We start from the raw sequence: 19,430 nt of genomic DNA, 5'->3' as shown, positions 1-19,430 counted from the left end.
AACACCCAACCTCTCCCAAGAAGCCAATCCATGCATTCCCTAGCAGCCAACCAAATTAATGCTAGTATATTTCTACAACTTTCATCTGCTATGGAAGATCTTTTACATCACTTACTCCTCCAATATTCATAACCCTCGTCAGGTCAAAGACCAGGCCATCCTACACAAGAGCTGCACCACTGTACATAAGGATTGTAGTCTTGTTCAAGGGTCCTGACTGTGACACATTAAGGGCTGCCCCCTGGTCGAGTCTGCATTTGACTGAATACTCATTGCAACAGCTGGTGCAAAGTTAACCCAGCAATTCATCCTCCTCTGAGAGCTTGTCAATAAAAGGGTACCTGGCTTTGGGCATTCAGATGCCTAAGCTGTCAAAAAATAACATGGCCATGCGATCCTCAGCAAGTGACCATAATCCTTGTATATTTCTATTATTTCAGCTACAAGTTAAGGTCAGGGGAGGTCTTCATATGCTATATTTATTTTTTACAAGTGTATTACCTATTTTCACATCAATTAACACTTACTTTCCCTGACATATAGATAACCTATATCACCTTATTTGATACTGTTAATTAAAACAAAATGTTGCAAATCATGTTCTCCGTTGATTATGATATTTCTAATCAATAATCAAATTTACAGCCTCACACACAACTAATCCAGGCAACTACCTGGTTACATTAAGTTATATATGCTCTACCTAAGTTAGGTTACAATAGGTAGGTAAAGTTGGGTTTTCTGGTGGTACTTTATTCATATTCTGTTATTTGAACCCAACCATGAGGAGCACTTGCATCTATGTCGACCCCAAGTCTGGATAAATGAGGAGGGTATGGCCATGACAGACCAGGTCGAATCCTTTCCCATCTGGGTCGTCTCCTGATCAGCATCTCTTGACGTTAACTCACATTTTCCCTCTACTTCAAGGCCCTACCCACTTTTACAGGTACTTAATTTTCAGACATTAATGATCTTATACCTCACAATACAGCATCCCTCTAAATCAACTCTGTTAAATACAGTTTAATACCAGAATCATCGAGCCCCATACGGAAGGAGAGCGCCACCGAAAAAAAAAATAAGTCAATCAGAAACCCGATGTCAGAAATTCCTTCCTCTAACCAACTTAGACATTTTCTACACGAATTAAAATGGCATTCAGTGAATGAAACTGGGGATGACATTTCCCTACAAGGTGAATGTAAGATCCTACAGAGAGGTTGCTGATCCTACCTCAGACTCGCAGGTTTCATGTGTCAGTTGCTGCGGCCTGAATATGTGAGTTTCCCCCTCACATGTGAGGCCCAGGACGTTGACCTCCTCACCCAGTTTCACTCCACCACCATGACACACCTTCAACATGTCTCAGATTATCTCGCGACTTGGAAGCATTAAATTCATAATCCACTTGTAGTTCCTTGTTTCTGAACCAGAGGCGAAATTGTGAATGGCCACATAGAGATTTTCCCCATGTACATTTTCAATGTCATCGCAAAATGACACCGTGTAACACAATCTTTGGTTGTGAGTGTTATTCTTAATTGCTTATGTGTAAAAAGTAGAGAAAAAGGTAATCAGTTTCCCTCAAACTTTGTTTTTGTGACAATGATATGTTGAAATCTACCTATGTCCAACTGGACAACGGGCTAATATGCGCACTTTTATTCACATAAAGTCAGAAAAACAACATATGAATCAAAATTTACTTGTATTTACACTTACGTTAAACAAAAGTGATCACAAAAAATTTAGAAGTGATTAGTTATTCGAGATTTAAGAGTGTATAGTTGTATAGTAAGTCACTTTCACGACTCAGACCCCAGATAAAATGTGCCATCATGTTCCATGGTTCATAGTCCGGTATGTCCTAGTGGAAAAGCTGGCCTTGCTTTTCCAAATACTCTTCCATGTTATCCTTCAATTCATTAAGATGAACGTCAAGAATATGGACTTTGAGGGACATCCTGCAGCCCCATTTTGCTATAGTACTTGATCATAGTTTCCTCAACCAACTCACAAAGTTTTCTTCTTTCTCTGTGGTTCCAGGAAGACACCGGCTCTGACCTTTGCCTCAGGGAAGAAGTCTTCGAGGTACTTGAAGGCTGCAGACTCCTTATCTAGAGGTGTGACAAATTGTTCCATAAGACCTAATTTTATGTGCAGTGGTGACATCAAGACCTTCCTGGGGTCCACCAGTGGCTCCCACTTGGCGTTGTTCATCCTCCACACAGAACTGGGTCCAGTGTAGCCAGTCCCGCCTGTGGCAGTGTCCCACGGTGTCTCTCGTGTCCCAAAGGCAAAGACAGCTGGGACACTTGGTACAACCGCCTTGGAGATCCATCTGGGATGCCACCATTTGAAGTCTGCGATGACCTCCCACCTGTACTCATCATACTTCCAGGCGTCTAACATGGTCTGGACATTTGTATTCTTAGGGGAACACCGAGTGAGCCAGGGGAAGAGACGGGTACTGGCTCCCATTATGGAGCAACACGGCTTTGAGGCTCCTTTATGAGCTGTCAATATAGAGGCGCCATTTGTTCGGATTCCATGCGATTCTGATCGCCTGGAGCAGACTGATTACATTGTGGCAGAAGTAGAGTCCATCTTGACGGGTGAAGAAGCTGGAAAAACCTAGGTGATGCATCCACTGATCTGCAATTTGTAAACTTTGATCCAACAAGTTCCACTGTTCGAGCTAGACGTCAAAAGGTCTGCACTGAACTTAGTGAGGTCAAGATCTCTGATCAAATCGTTGAGGTAATTTTCATGAGGGTAGTGCGGGGTTGTGTCCTCAACTGCAGCTCTCACACTGTCATCTGGATCTACAACGTCTTCCTCCCCCATCTGAGTACTATTCATATTACTGGAAACTAATAGAAAGTTCTATGTCACCTACTTGGCACTAAATCTATCTGAAAACCAGGTAAACTTCAACATATCACCATCCTGATCAGTATCATTCATTGTTTCTGAACCATTAGGTAAAGATCGATGTGAGACATGTTTAATTTAGCTACATGGAGGACTTTTGATTTATCATAAATATTCATTTCATTCCTCCTTCACTATAATCAAAAGTGTAATTAATACGTAGTATATTTTATTTCGTCAAACAAACATTTATCATTGATTACCAATCTGAACACTGTAATTGATACGTGAGGTTTGATTCATCATTTGTCATTGCTTCTGTACCTGATGTAGAAACTTAACTCTTGAAATTGTGTCATTTGATCATTTAACTATCTAACTTTGCTTCTGTACGAAGATTAAAAGTAATTTGCAACATGGGGAAGTATTAAGCCATTTATAAATACATTTCCACGTTAATTCGTTACAAGATCCTTTCACCACACGAATGTCTTTCATTGTTTATATATCAAAATTAATAGTGTAACTCACTAGATGGAATTCTAATTTATTATTCAAATTTCTTTCCTTCGTATTATTTCCTATTTAGTTAGATAATCAATGTAGAGAACATGATTTGTACTTAGCTCTTGACAGATGAAATCAGAATTCATATCTCGTCTACATCTTACTTTGAATTTAGATTTTATGTTCAGATGTCCTTATCTTAATTCCATATATTTAAGAGTAATTAGCTTGTACCCAGAATTTCCATGTTGGAACAAAGACAATATAATCTTAGATGGTGGAAGGAGGGATGAAACACTAACTCGCCAAGATAATGATGAAACTTTTCAAATGAAAAATAATACGTAAGAACAAAATGAATAAAAAGACTTTTCATTATCTTTAATTGGTAATGTTTGTCTGATTCTCATGAAATTGATTACTGTTACTTTAGAGTTGATTGTGAGCCAGGCAACATTTTCTTATGAAGACAAATTTGATGATATTAAGGAAAGTTTCCTTAATTAAACTAAATCAGATTCTTTTTCAGATGCAGAAAATTTCATGATCATAAACATGTGTGGGTAGTTTTGTTTCACTAGTCACTACTGTAAATCACAGAAACATAGACTTATTTTTCATCCTTTGAAGGAACGAAAATATTCATGATAAAGAATATATAATTATCATTAAGTATATTGTATACTCCTTCGCTGCAGGGGATGGGGAATCTTCAAAAGCTACGCTTCATGACTGGATAATATATTAGTGATGAGGATTAATGGCGGATTGGAGCTTTCATATGTAATTTTTGTGTTCCTGCACATTAAAATTTTTCTCCAGTGAGTGAGTGTAGAACATTATGAACATTTCCTATAGGGTCACGGCGGCTGGGAATCATGTATGCCACGTCACATCATATATATATATATATATATATATATATATATATATATATATATATATATATATATATATCATCATCACTATTATTATTATTTTAATACTTTGTCGCTGTCTCCCGCGTTCGCGAGGTAGCGCAAGGAAACACGAAATAATGGCCCAACCCACCCACATACACAAGTATATACATACACGTCCACACACATACACATACATAACCATACATCTCAACGTATATATATATATATATATATATATATATATATATATATATATATATATATATATATATATATCATTATTATTATTATTATTTATTTTTATTATACTTTGTCACTGTCTCCCGCGTTTGCGAGGTAGCGCAAGGAAACAGACGAAAGAAATGGCCAACCCCCCCCCCCCCCATACACATGTATATACATACGTCCACACACGCAAATATACATACCTACACAGCTTTCCATGGTTTACCCCAGACGCTTCACATGCCCTGCTTCAATCCACTGACAGCACGTCAACCCCGGTATACCACATCGCTCCAATTCACTCTATTCCTTGCCCTCCTTTCAGCCTCCTGCATGTTCAGGCCCCGATCACACAAAATCTTTTTCACTCCATCTTCCACCTCCAATTTGGTCTCCCTCTTCTCCTTGTTCCCTCCACCTCCGACACATATATCCTCTTGGTCAATCTTTCCTCACTCATCCTCTCCATGTGCCCAAACCACTTCAAAACACCCTCTTCTGCTCTCTCAACCACGCTCTTTTTATTTCCACACATCTCTCTTACCCTTACGTTACTCACTCGATCAAACCACCTCACACCACACATTGTCCTCAAACATCTCATTTCCAGCACATCCATCCTCCTGCGCCCAACTCTATCCATAGCCCACGCCTCGCAACCATACAACATTGTTGGAACCACTATTCCTTCAAACATACCCATTTTTGCTTTCCGAGATAATGTTCTCGACTTCCACACATTCTTCAAGGCCCCCAGGATTTTCGCCCCCTCCCCCACCCTATGATCCACTTCCGCTTCCATGGTTCCATCCGCTGCCAGATCCACTCCCAGATATCTAAAACACTTCACTTCCTCCAGTTTTTCTCCATTCAAACTCACCTCCCAATTGACTTGACCCTCAACCCTACTGTACCTAATAACCTTGCTCTTATTCACATTTACTCTTAACTTTCTTCTTCCACACACTTTTCCAAACTCAGTCACCAGCTTCTGCAGTTTCTCACATGAATCAGCCACCAGCGCTGTATCATCAGCGAACAACAACTGACTCACTTCCCAAGCTCTCTCATCCCCAACAGACTTCATACTTGCCCCTCTTTCCAAAACTCTTGCATTTACCTCCCTAACAATCCCATCCATAAACAAATTAAACAACCATGGAGACATCACACACCTCTGCCGCAAACCTACATTCACTGAGAACCAATCACTTTCCTCTCTTCCTACACGTACACATGCCTTACATCCTCGATAAAAACTTTTCACTGCTTCTAACAACTTTCCTCCCACACCATATATTCTTAATACCTTCCACAGAGCATCTCTATCAACTCTATCATATGCCTTCTCCAGATCCATAAATGCTACATACAAATCCATTTGCTTTTCTAAGTATTTCTCACATACATTCTTCAAAGCAAACACCTGATCCACACATCCTCTACCACTTCTGAAACCACACTGCTCTTCCCCAATCTGATGCTCTGTACATGCCTTCACCCTCTCAATCAATACCCTCCCATATAATTTACCAGGAATACTCAACAAACTTATACCTCTGTAATTTGAGCACTCACTCTTATCCCCTTTGCCTTTGTACAATGGCACTATGCACGCATTCCGCCAATCCTCAGGCACCTCACCATGAGTCATACATACATTAAATAACCTTACCAACCAGTCAACAATACAGTCACCCCCTTTTTTAATAAATTCCACTGCAATACCATCCAAACCCGCTGCCTTGCCGGCTTTCATCTTCCGCAAAGCTTTCACTACCTCTTCTCTGTTTACCAAATCATTTTCCCTAACCCTCTCACTTTGCACACGACCTCGACCAAAACACCCTATATCTGCCACTCTATCATCAAACACATTCAACAAACCTTCAAAATACTCACTCCATCTCCTCACATCACCACTACTTGTTATCACCTCCCCACTTGCGCCCTTCACTGAAGTTCCCATTTGCTCCCTTGTCTTACGCACTTTATTTACCTCCTTCCAGAACATCTTTTTATTCTCCCTAAAATTTAATGATACTCTCTCACCCCAACTCTCATTTGCCCTTTTTTTCACCTCTTGCACCTTTCTCTTGACCTCCTGTCTCTTTCTTTTATACATCTCCCACTCAATTGCATTTTTTCCCTGCAAAAATCGTCCAAATGCCTCTCTCTTCTCTTTCACTAATACTCTTACTTCTTCATCCCACCACTCACTACCCTTTCTAATCAACCCACCTCCCACTCTTCTCATGCCACAAGCATCTTTTGCGCAATCCATCACTGATTCCCTAAATACATCCCATTCCTCCCCCACTCCCCTTACTTCCATTGTTCTCACCTTTTTCCATTCTGTACTCAGTCTCTCCTGGTACTTCCTCACACAGGTCTCCTTCTCAAGCTCACTTACTCTCACCACCCTCTTCACCCCAACATTCACTCTTCTTTTCTGAAAACCCATACAAATCTTCACCTTAGCCTCCACAAGATAATGATCAGACATCCCTCCAGTTGCACCTCTCAGCACATTAACATCCAAAAGTCTCTCTTTCGCACGCCTGTCAATTAACACGTAATCCAATTAACACGTAATGTCAATTAACACGTTAATGTCAATTAACACGTAATCCAATTAACACGTAATCTGGCCATCTCTCCTACTTACATAAGTATATATATATATATATATATATATATATATATATATATATATATATATATATATATATATATATATATATATATATATATATACAGACGTATGCTTATATGCACGTGTACATAATTCTTACTGTCTGCCCTTATTCATTTGCGTCGCCACCCCGCCACACATGAAATGACAACCCCCTTCCCCCGCATGTGCGCGAGGTAGCGCTAGGAAAAGACAACAAAGGCTACATTCGTTCACACTCAATCTCTAGCTGTCATGTGTAATGAACCGAAACCACAGCTTGCTTTCCACATCCAGGCCCTACAAAACTTTCCATGGTTTACCCCCAGACGCTTCACATGCCCTGGTTCAATCCATTGACAGCACGTCGACCCGGGTATACCACATCGTTCTAATTCACTCTATTCCTTGCACGCCTTCCACCCTCCTGCATGTTCGGGCCCCGATCACTCAAAATCTTTTTCACGCCATCTTTCCACCTCCAATTTGGTCTCCCACTTCTCCTCGTTCCCTCCACCATATATCCTCTTGGTCAATCTTTCCTCACTCATTCTCTCCATGTGACCAAACCATTTCAAAACACCCTCTTCTGCTCTCTCAACCACACTCTCTTTATTACCACACATCTCTCTTACCCTTTCATTACTTACTCGATCAAACCATCTCACACCACATATTGTCCTCAAACATCTCATTTCCAGCACATGCACCCTCATCCGTACAACTGTACCTATAGCCCATGCCTCGCAACCATATAACATTATTGGAACTACTATTCCTTCAAACATACACATTTTTGCTTTCTGAGATAATGTTCTCGATTTCCACACATTTTTCAACGCTCCCAAAACTTTCGTCCCCTCCCCCACCCTATGATTCACTTCCGCTTCCATGGTTCCATCCGCTGCCAAATCCACTCCCAGACATCTAAAACACTTCACTTTCCTCCAGTTTTTCTCCATTCAAACTTACCTCCCAGTTGACTTGTCCCTCAATCCTACTGTACCTAATAACCTTGCCCTTATTCACATTTACTCTCAGCTTTCTTCTTTCACACACTTAATCAAACTCACTCACCAGCTTCTGCAGTTTCTCACATGAATCAGCCATCAGCGCCGTATCATCAGCGAACAACAACTGACTCACTTCCCAAGCTCTCTCATCCACAACAAACTCCATACTTGTCCCTCTTTCCAAAACTCTTGCATTCACCTCCCTAACAACCAAGTCCATAAACACATTAAACAACCATGGAGATATCATGCACCCCTGCCACAAGCCAACGTTCTCTGAGAACCAATCACTTTCCTCTCTTCCTACACGTACACATGCTTTACATCCTCGATAAAAACTTTTCACTTCTTCTAACAACTTGCCTCCCACATCATATATTCTTAAAACCCTCCACAGAGCATCTTTATCAACTCTATCATATGCCTTCTCCAGATCCATAAATGCTACATACAAATCCATTTGCTTTTCCAAGTCTTTCTCACATACATTGTTCAAAGCAAACACCTGATCCACACATCCTCTACCACTTCTGAAACCACACTGCTCTTCCTCACTCTGATGCTCTGTACATGCCTTCACCCTCTCAATCAATACCCTCCCATATAATTCACCAGGAATACTCAACAAACTTATACCTCTGTAATTTGAGCACTCACACTTATCACCTTTGCCTTTGTACAATGGCACTATGCAAGCATTCCGCCAATCCTCAGGCACCTCACCATGAGTCACACATACATTAAATAACCTTACCAACCCGTCAACAATACAGTCACCCCCTTTTTTAATAAATTCCACTGCAATACCATCCAAACCCGCTGCCTTGCCGGCTTTCATCTTCCGCAAAGCTTTACTACTTCTTCTCTGTTTACCAAATCATTCTCCCTAATCCTCTCGCTTTGCACACCACCTCGACCAAAACACCCTATATCTGCCACTCTATCATGAAACACATTCAAGAAACCTTCAAAATACTCACTCCATCTCCTTCTCACATCACCACTACTTGTTATCACCTCCCCATTAGCCCCCTTCACTGATGTCACCATTTGTTTCCTTGTCTTACGCACTTTATTTACCTCCTTCCAAATCATCTTTTTATTCTCCCTTAAATTCAATGATACTCTCTCACCCCAACTCTCATTTGCCCTCTTTTTCACCCCTTGCACCTTTCTCTTGACCTTCTCCCTCTTTCTTTTATACATCTCCCACTCATTTGCATTATTTCCCTGCAAAAATCGACCAAATGCTTCTCTCCTCTCTTTCACTAATAATATTACTTCTTCATCCCACCACTCACTACCCTTCCTAATCTACCCACCTCCCACGCTTCTCTTGCCACAAGCATCTTTTGCACAAGCCATTACTGCTTCCCTAAATACATCCCATTCCTCCCCCACTCCCCTTACGTCCTTTGTTCTTACCTTTTTCCATTCTGTACTCAGTCTCTCCTGGTACTTCCTCACACAAGTCTCCTTCTCAAGCTCACTCACTCTCGCCACTCTTTTCACCCCAACATTCTCTCTTGTTTTCTGAAAACCTCTACAAATCTTCACTTCTGCCTCCACAGGATAATGATCAGATATCCCTCCAGTTGCACCTCTCAGCACATTAAGATCCAAAAGTCTCTCTTTTGCGCGCCTATCACTTAACACATAATCAACTGATACTCTCTGGCCATCTCTCCTACTTATATACGTATGCTTAAGTATATCTCTCTTTTAAAACCAGGTATTCCCAATCATCAGTCCTTTTCAGCACATAAATCTACAAGCTCCTCACCATTTCCATTTACAACACTGAACACCCCATATACACCAATTATTCCCCCAACTGCCCCATTACTCACCATTAATTACCCATCACTATAACCCGGTCTCGTGCATCAAAGCTACTAACACACTCATTCAGCTGCTCCCAAAACACTTGCCTCTCATGATATTTCTTCTCATACCCAGGTGCATATGCACAATATAATCACCCATCTCTCTCCATCCACTTTCAGTTTTACCCATATCAATCTAGAGTTTACTTTCTTACATTCTATCACATACTCCCACCACTTCCGTTTCAGAAGTAGTGCTACTCCTTCCCTTCCTCTCGAACTCTCACTAACCCCTGATTTTGCTCCCAAGACATTCCCAAACCACTCTTCCCCTTTATCCTTGAGCTTCGTTTCACTCAGAGGCAAAACATCCAGGTTCTTTTCCTCAAACATACTACCTATCTCTCCTTTTTTTCTTATCTTGGTTACATCCACACACATTTAGACGCCTTCAAGGAGGATGAGCACTCCTCGCATGACTCCTTCTTCTGTTTCCCCTTTTAGAAAGTTAAAATACAAGGAGAGGAGGGTTTGTAGCCCCCCACTCCCATCCCCTTTAGTCGCCTTCTACGACACGTGAGGAATGCGTGGGAAGTATTCTTTCTCCCCTTTCACACACTTTACCTAACTCAGTCACCAGCTTCTGCAGCTTCTTACATGAATCAGCCACCAGTGCTGTATCATCAGCGAACAACAACTGACTCACTTCCCAAGCTCTCTCATCCACAACAGACTGCATACTTGCCCCTCTTTCCAAATCTCTTGCATTCACCTCCCTAACAACCCCATCCATAAACAAATTAAACAACCATGGAGACATCACAAACCCCTGCCGCAAACCTACATTCACTGAGAACCAATCACTTTCCTCTCTTCCTACACGTACACATGCCTTTAATCCTTGATAAAAACTTTTCACTGCTTCTAACAACTTGCCTCCCACATCATATATTCTTAATACCTTCCACAGAGCATCTTTATCAACTCCATCATATGCCTTCTCCAGATCCATAAATGCTACATACAAATCCATTTGCTTTTCCAAGTGTTTCTCACATACATTGTTCAAAGCAAACACCTGATCCACACATCCTCTACCACTTCTGAAACCACACTGCTCTTCCCCAATCTGATGCTCTGTACATGCCTTCACCCTCTCAGTCAATGCCCTCCCATATAATTTCCCAGGAGTACTCAACAAACTTATACCTCTGTAATTTGAGCACTCACTCTTATCCCCTTTGCCTTTGTACAATGGCACTATGCAAGCATTCCGCCAATCCTCAGGCACCTCACCATGAAACATACATACATTAAATAACCTTACCAACCAGTCAACAATACAGTCACCCCCTTTTTTAATCAATTCCAATGCAATACCATCCAAACCCGCTGCCTTGCCGGCTTTCATCTCCCGCAAAGCCGTTACTACCTCTTCTCTGTTTACCAAATCATTTTCCCTAACCCTCTCGCTTTGCACACCACCTCGACCAAAACACCCTATATCTGCCACTCTATCATCAAACACATTCAACAAACCTTCAAAATACTCACTCCATCTTCTCACATCACCACTACTTGTTATCACTTCCTCATTAGCCCCCTTCACTGAAGATCCCATTTGCTCCCTTGTCTTACGCACTTTATTTACCTCCTTCCAAAACATCTTTTTATCCTCCCGAAAATTTAATGATACTCTCTCACCCCAACTCTCATTTGCCCTCTTTTTCACCTCTTGCACCTTTCTCTTGACCTCCTGCCTCTTTCTTTAATACATCTTCCACTCATTTGCATTTTTTTCCTGCAAAAATCGTCCAAATGCCTCTCTCGTCTCTTTCACTAATAATCTTACTTCTTCATCCCACCACTCACTACCCTTTCTAATCAACCCACCTCCCACGCTTCTCATGCCACAAGCATCTTTTGCGCAAGCCATTACTGCTTCCCTAAATACATCCCATTCCTTCCCCACTCCCCTTACCTCCTTTGTTCTCACCTTTTTCCAATCTGTACTCAGTCTCTCCTGGTACTTCCTCACACAAGTCTCCTTCTTAAGCTCACTTACTCTCACCACTCTCTTCACCCCAACATTCTCTCTTCTTCTCTGAAAACCCCTACAAATCTTCACATTCGCCTCCGCAAGATAATGATCAAACATCCCTCCAGTTGCACCTCTCAGCACATTAACATACAAAAGTCTCTCTTTCGCGCGCCAATCAATTAACACGTAATCCAATAACGCTCTCTGGCCATCTCTCCTACTTACATACGTATTCTTATGTATATCTCGCTTTTTAAACCAGGTATTCCCAATCACCAGTCCTTTTTCAGCACATAAATCTAAAAGCTCTTCACCATTTCCATTTACAACACTGAACACCCCATGTATACCAATTATTCCCTCAACTGCCACATTACTCACCTTTGCATTCAAATCACCCATCACTATAACCCGATCTTGTGCATCAAAACCACTAACACACTCATTCAGCTGCTCCCAAAACACTTGCCTCTCATGATCTTTCTTCTCATGCCCAGGTGCATATACACCAATAATCGCCCATCTCTCTCCATCAACTTTCAGTTTTACCCATATGAATCTAGAATTTACTTTCTTACACACTATCACATACTCCCACAACTCCTGTTTCAGGAGTAGTGCTACTCCTTCCCTTGCTCTCGTCCTCTCACTAATCCCTGACTTTACTCCCAAGACATTCTTAAACCACTCTTTCCCTTTACCCTTGAGCTTCGTTTCACTCAGAGCCAAAGCATCCAGGTTCCTTTCCTCAAACATACTACCAATCTCTCCTTTTTTTCTCATCTTGGTTACATCCACACACATTTAGACACCCCAATCTGAGTCTTCGAGGAGGATGAGCACTCCCCTCGTGACTCCTGTGTCCCCTTTTAGAAAGTTAAGATACAAGGAGGGGAGGGTTTCTGGCCCTCCGCTCCCGACCCCTTTAGTCGCCTTCTATGATACGTGAGGAATGCGTGGGAAGTATTCTTTCTCCCCTATCCCCAGGAATAATATATATATATATATATATATATATATATATATATATATATATATATATATATATATATATATATATATACATATATATATATTATTTATTTATTTTGCTTTGTCGCTGTCTCCCGGGTTTGCGAGGTAGCGCAAGGAAACAGACGAAAGAAATGGCCCAACCCTATACATCTCAATGTACACATATATATACACACACAGACACATACATATATACCCATGTACACAATTCACACTGTCTGCCTTTATTCATTCCCATTGCCACCTCGCCACACATGGGATACCATCCCCCTCCCCCCTCATGTGTGCGAGGTAGCGCTAGGAAAAGACAACAAAGGCCCCATTCGTTCACACTCAGTCTCTAGTTGTCATGCAATAATGCCCGACACCACAGCTCCCTTTCCACATCCAGGCCCCACACAACTTTCCATGGTTTACCCCAGACGCTTCACATGCCCTGATTCAATCCACTGACAGCACGTCAACCCCGGTATACCACATCGATCCAATTAACTCTATTCCTTGCCCGCCTGTCACTCTCCTGCATGTTCAGGCCCCGATCACTCAAAATCTTTTTCGCTCTTATTACTTATTCGATCAAACCACCTCACACCACACATTGTCCTCAAACATCTCATTTCCAGCACATCCACCCTCCTGCGCACAATTCTATCCATAGCCCACGCCTCGCAACCATACAACATTGTTGGAACCACTATTCCTTAAAACATACCCATTTTTGCTTTCCGAGATAATGTTCTCGACTTCCAGACATTCTTCAAGGCTCCCAGGATTTTCGCCCCCTCCCCCACCCTATGATTCACTTTCGCTTCCATGGTTCCATCCGCTGCCAGATCCACTCCCAGATATCTAAAACACTTTACTTCCTCCAGTTTTTCTCCATTCAAACTTACCTCCCAATTGACTTGACCCTCAACCCTACTGTACCTAATAACCTTGCTCTTATTTAATCTACTCTCAACTTTCTTCTTTCACACACTTTACCAAACTCAGTCACCAGCTTCTGCAGTTTCTCACATGAATCAGCCACCAGCGCTGTATCATCAGCGAACAACAACTGACTCACTTCCCAAGCTCTCTCATCCACAACAGACTGCACACTTGCCCCTCTTTCCAAAACTCTTGCATTCACCTCCCTAACAACCCCATCCATAAACAAATTAAACAACCATGGAGACATCACACACCCCTGCCGCAAACCTACATTCACTGAGAACCAATCACTGAGAACCAATATATTTATATTTATTTATTTTGCTTTGTCGCTGTCTCCCGCGTTAGCGAGGTAGCTCAAGGAAACAGACGAAAGAATGGCCCAACCCGCCCTCATACACATGTATATACATACACGTCCTCACATGCAAATATACATACCTATACATCTCAATGTACACATATATATACACACACAGACATATACATATATACACATGTACATAATTCATACTGTCTGCCTTTATTTGTTCCCATCGCTACCCCGCCACACATGGAATAACAACCCCCTCCCCCCTTATGTGTGCGAGGTAGCGCTAGGAGAAGACAACAAAGGCCCCATTCGTTCACTCTCACTCTCGAGCTGTCATGTAATAATGCACCGAAACCACAGCTCCCTTTCCACATCCAGGCCCCACAGAACTTTCAATGGTTTACCCCAGACGCTTCACATGCCCTGGTTCAATCCATTGACAGCACGTCGACCCCGGTATACCACATCGTTCCAATTCACTCTATTCCTTGCCCGCCTTTCATCCTCCTGCATGTTCAGGCCCCGATCACTCAAAATCTTTTTCACTCCATCTTTCCACCTCCAATTTGGTCTCCCACTTCTCCTCGTTCCCTCCACCTCTGACACATATATCCTCTTTGTCAATCTTTCCTCGCTCATTCTCTCCATGTGACCAAACCATTTCAAAACACCCTCTTCTGCTCTCTCAACCACACTCTTTTTATTTCCACACATCTCTCTTACCCTTACATTACTTACTCGATCAAACCACCTCACACCACATATTGTCCTCAAACATCTCATTTCCAGCACATTCATCCTCCTGCGCACAACTCTATCCATAGCCCACGTCTCGCAACCATACAACATTGTTGGAACCACTATTCCTTAAAACATACCCATTTTTGCTTTCCGAGATAATGTTCTCGACTTCAACACATTCTTCAAGGCTCCCAGGATTTTCGCCCCCTCCCCCACACTATGATTCACTTTCGCTTCCATGGTTCCATCCGCTGCCAGATCCACTCCCAGATATCTAAAACACTTTACTTCCTCCAGTTTTTCTCCATTCAAACTTACCTCCCAATTGACTTGACCCTCAACCCTACTGTACCTAATAACCTTGCTCTTATTTAATCTACTCTCAACTTTCTTCTTTCACACACTTTACCAAACTCAGTCACCAGCTTCTGCAGTTTCTCACATGAATCAGCCACCAGCGCTGTATCATCAGCGAACAACAACTGACTCACTTCCCAAGCTCTCTCATCCACAACAGACTGCACACTTGCCCCTCTTTCCAAAACTCTTGCATTCACCTCCCTAACAACCCCATCCATAAACAAATTAAACAACCATGGAGACATCACACACCCCTGCCGTAAACCTACATTCACTGAGAACCAATCACTGAAAACCAATATATTTATATTCATTTATTTTGCTTTGTCGCTGTCTCCCGCGTTAGCGAGGTAGCTCAAGGAAACAGACGAAAGAATGGCCCAACCCGCCCTCATACACATGTATATACATACACGTCCTCACATGCAAATATACATACCTATACATCTCAATGTACACATATATATACACACACAGACATATACATATATGCACATGTACATAATTCATACTGTCTGCCTTTATTTGTTCCCATCGCCACCCCGCCACACATGGAATAACAACCCCCTCCCCCCTTATGTGTGCGAGGTAGCGCTAGGAAAAGACAACAAAGGCCCCATTCGTTCACTCTCACTCTCTAGCTGTCATGTAATAATGCACCGAAACCACAGCTCCCTTTCCACATCCAGGCCCCACAGAACTTTCAATGGTTTACCCCAGACGCTTCACATGCCCTGGTTCAATCCATTGACAGCACGTCGACCCCGGTATACCACATCGTTCCAATTCACTCTATTCCTTGCCCGCCTTTCATCCTCCTGAATGTTCAGGCCCCGATCACTCAACATCTTTTTCACTCCATCTTTCCACCTCCAATTTGGTCTCCCACTTCTCCTCGTTCCCTCCACCTCTGACACATATATCCTCTTTGTCAATCTTTCCTCGCTCATTCTCTCCATGTGACCAAACCATTTCAAAACACCCTCTTCTGCTCTCTCAACCACACTCTTTTTATTTCCACACATCTCTCTTACCCTTACATTACATACTCGATCAAACCACCTCACACCACATATTGTCCTCAAACATCTCATTTCCAGCACATCCATCCTCCTGCGCACAACTCTATCCATAGCCCATGCCTCGGAACCATATAACATTGTTGGAACCACTATTCCTACAAACATACCCATTTTTGCTTTCCGAGATAATGTTCTCGACTTCCATACATTCTTCAATGCTCCCAGAATTTTCGCCCCCTCCCCCACCCTATGATTCACTTCCGCTTCCATGGTTCCATCCGCTGCCAGATCCACTCCCAGATATCTAAAACACTTTACTTCCTCCAGTTTTTCTCTATTCAAACTTACCTCCCAATTGACTTGACCCTCAACCCGACTGTACCTTATAACCTTGCTCTTATTCACATTTACTCTTAGCTTTCTTCTTTCACACACTTTACCAAACTCAGTCACCAGCTTCTGCAGTTTCTCAAATGAATCAGCCACCAGCGCTGTATCATCAGCGAACAACAACTGACTCACTTCCCAAGCTCTCTCATCCACAACAGACTGCATACTTGCCCCTTTCCAAAACTCTTGCATTCACCTCCCTAACAACCCCGTCCATAAACAAATTAAACAACCATGGAGACATCACACACCCCTGCCGCAAACCTACATTCACTGAGAACCAATCACTTTCCTCTCTTCCTACACGTACACATGCCTTACATCTTCGATAAAAACTTTTCACTGCTTCTAACAACTTGCCTCCTACACCATATATTCTTAAAACCTTCCACAGAGCATCTCTATCAACTCTATCATATGCCTTCTCCAGATCCATAAATGCTACATACAAATCCATTTGTTTTTCTAAGTATTTCTCACATACATTCTTTAAAGCTAACACCTGATCCACACATCCTCAACCACTTCTGAAACCATACTGCTCTTCCCCAATCTGATGCTCTGTACATGCTTTCACCCTCTCAATCAATCCCCTCCCATATAATTTCCCAGGAATACTCAACAAACTTATACCTCTGTAATTTGAGCACTCACTCTTATCCCCTTTGCCTTTGTACAATGGCACTATGCAAGCATTCCGCCAATCCTCAGGCACCTCACCATGAATCATACATACATTAAATAACCTTACCAACCAGTCAACAATACAGTCACCCTCTTTTTTAATCAATGCCACTGCAGTACCATCCAAACCCGCTGCCTTGCCGGCTTTCATCTTCTGTAAAGCTTTTACTACCTCTTCTCTATTTACCAAATCATTTTCCTTAACTTTGCACACCATCTCGACCAAAACACACTATATCTGCCACTCTATCATCAAACACATTCAACAAACCTTCAATCTCCTTCTCACATCACCACTACTTGTTATCACCTCCCCATTAGCCCCCTTCACTGATGTTCCCATTTGCTCCCTAGTCTTACGCACTTTATCTACCTCCTTCCAAATTATCTTTTTATTTTCCCTGAAATTTAATGATACTCTCTCACCCCAACTCTCATTAGCCCTCTTTTTCACCTCTTGCACCTTTCTCTTGACCTCCTGCCTCTTTCTTTTATACCTCTCCCACTCATTTGCATTTTCTCCCTGCAAAAATCGTCCAAATGCCTCTCTCTTCTCTTTCACTAATAATCTTACTTCTTCATCCCACCACTCACTACCTTTTCTAATCAACCCACCTCCCACACTCCTCATGCCACAAGCATATTTTGCGCAAGCCATCACTGCTTCCCTAAATACATCCCATTCCTCCCCCACTCCCCTTACCTCCTTTGTTCTCACCTTTTTCCATTCTGTACTCAGTCTCTCCTGGTACTTCCTCACACAAGTCTCCTTCCCAAGCTCACTTACTCTCACCACTCTCTTCACCCCAACATTCTCTCTTCTTTTCTGAAAACCTCTACAAATCTTTACCTTCGCCTCCACAAGATAATGATCAGACATCCCTCCAGTTGCACCTCTCAGCACATTGACATCCAAAAGTCTCTCTTTCGTGCGTCTATCAATTAACACGTAATCCAATAACGCTCTCTGGCCATCTCTCCTACTTACATACGTATTCTTATGAATATCTCGCTTTTTAAACCAGGTATTCCCAATCACCAGTCCTTTTTCAGCACATAAGTCTACAAGCTCTTCACCATTTCCATTTACAACACTGAACACTCCATGTATACCAATTATTCCCTCAACTGCCACATTACTCACCTTTGGATTCAAATCACCCATCACTATAACCCGGTCTTGTACATCAAAACCACTAACACACTCATTCAGCTGCTCCCAAAACACTTGCCTCTCATGATCTTTCTTCTCATACCCAGGTGCATATGCACCATAATCACCCAACTTTCTCCATCAACTTTCAGTTTTACCCTTATCAATCTAGAATTTACTTTCTTACACTCTATCACATACTCCCACAACTCCTGATTTAGGAGTAGTGCTACTCCCTCCCTTGCTCTCGTCCTCTCTATACTTACTTACATAAGTATACTTATGTAAGTAGGAGAGATGGCCAGAGAGCGTTATTGGATTACGTGTTAATGGACAGGCGTGCGAAAGAGAGACTTTTGGATGTCAATGTGCTGAGAGGTGCAACTGGAGGGATGTCTGATCATTATCTTGTGGAGGCTAAGGTGAAGATTAGTATGGGTTTTCAGAAAAGAAGAGTGAATGTTGGGGTGAAGAAGGTGGTGAGAGTAAGTGAGCTTGGGAAGGAGACCTGTGTGAAGAAGTATCAGGAGAGACTGTGTACAGAATGGAAAAAGGTGAGAACAATGGAAGTAAGGGGAGTGGGGGAGGAATGGGATGTATTTAGGGAATCAGTGATGGATTGCGCAAAAGATGCTTGTGGCATGAGAAGAGTGGGAGGTGGGCTGTTTAGAAAGGGTAGTGAGTGGTGGGATGAAGAAGTAAGAGTATTTAGTGAAAGAGAAGAGAGAGGCATTTGGACGATTTTTGCAGGGAAA

At 42.2% G+C, this 19,430-nt stretch overlaps 1 protein-coding gene across 4 annotated transcripts in view; it reads right to left on the bottom strand.

Annotated features, from left to right (window-relative positions):
• Positions 1–19,430, bottom strand: part of LOC139763606 (uncharacterized) — a 97,317-nt gene that overhangs the window by 21,138 nt on the left and 56,749 nt on the right. Inside the window, exon 1 of one of the 4 annotated variants that reach the window (XM_071689815.1) lies at positions 1,237–1,479. The exons of the other annotated variants lie outside the window; for them this stretch is intronic. The gene's annotated coding sequence lies outside the window, so the exon portion shown is untranslated. Of the gene's footprint in view, positions 1–1,236; positions 1,480–19,430 lie in introns of those variants that run through there. 4 annotated transcript variants of the gene reach the window in all.

The sequence above is a fragment of the Panulirus ornatus genome, chromosome 47 (genome assembly GCF_036320965.1).
Source record: "Panulirus ornatus isolate Po-2019 chromosome 47, ASM3632096v1, whole genome shotgun sequence".
Classification (NCBI taxonomy): Eukaryota; Metazoa; Arthropoda; class Malacostraca; order Decapoda; family Palinuridae; genus Panulirus; species Panulirus ornatus.
The sequence above is the reverse complement of the archived record's forward strand: the minus strand, read 5'-3'. Positions and strand labels throughout refer to the sequence as shown.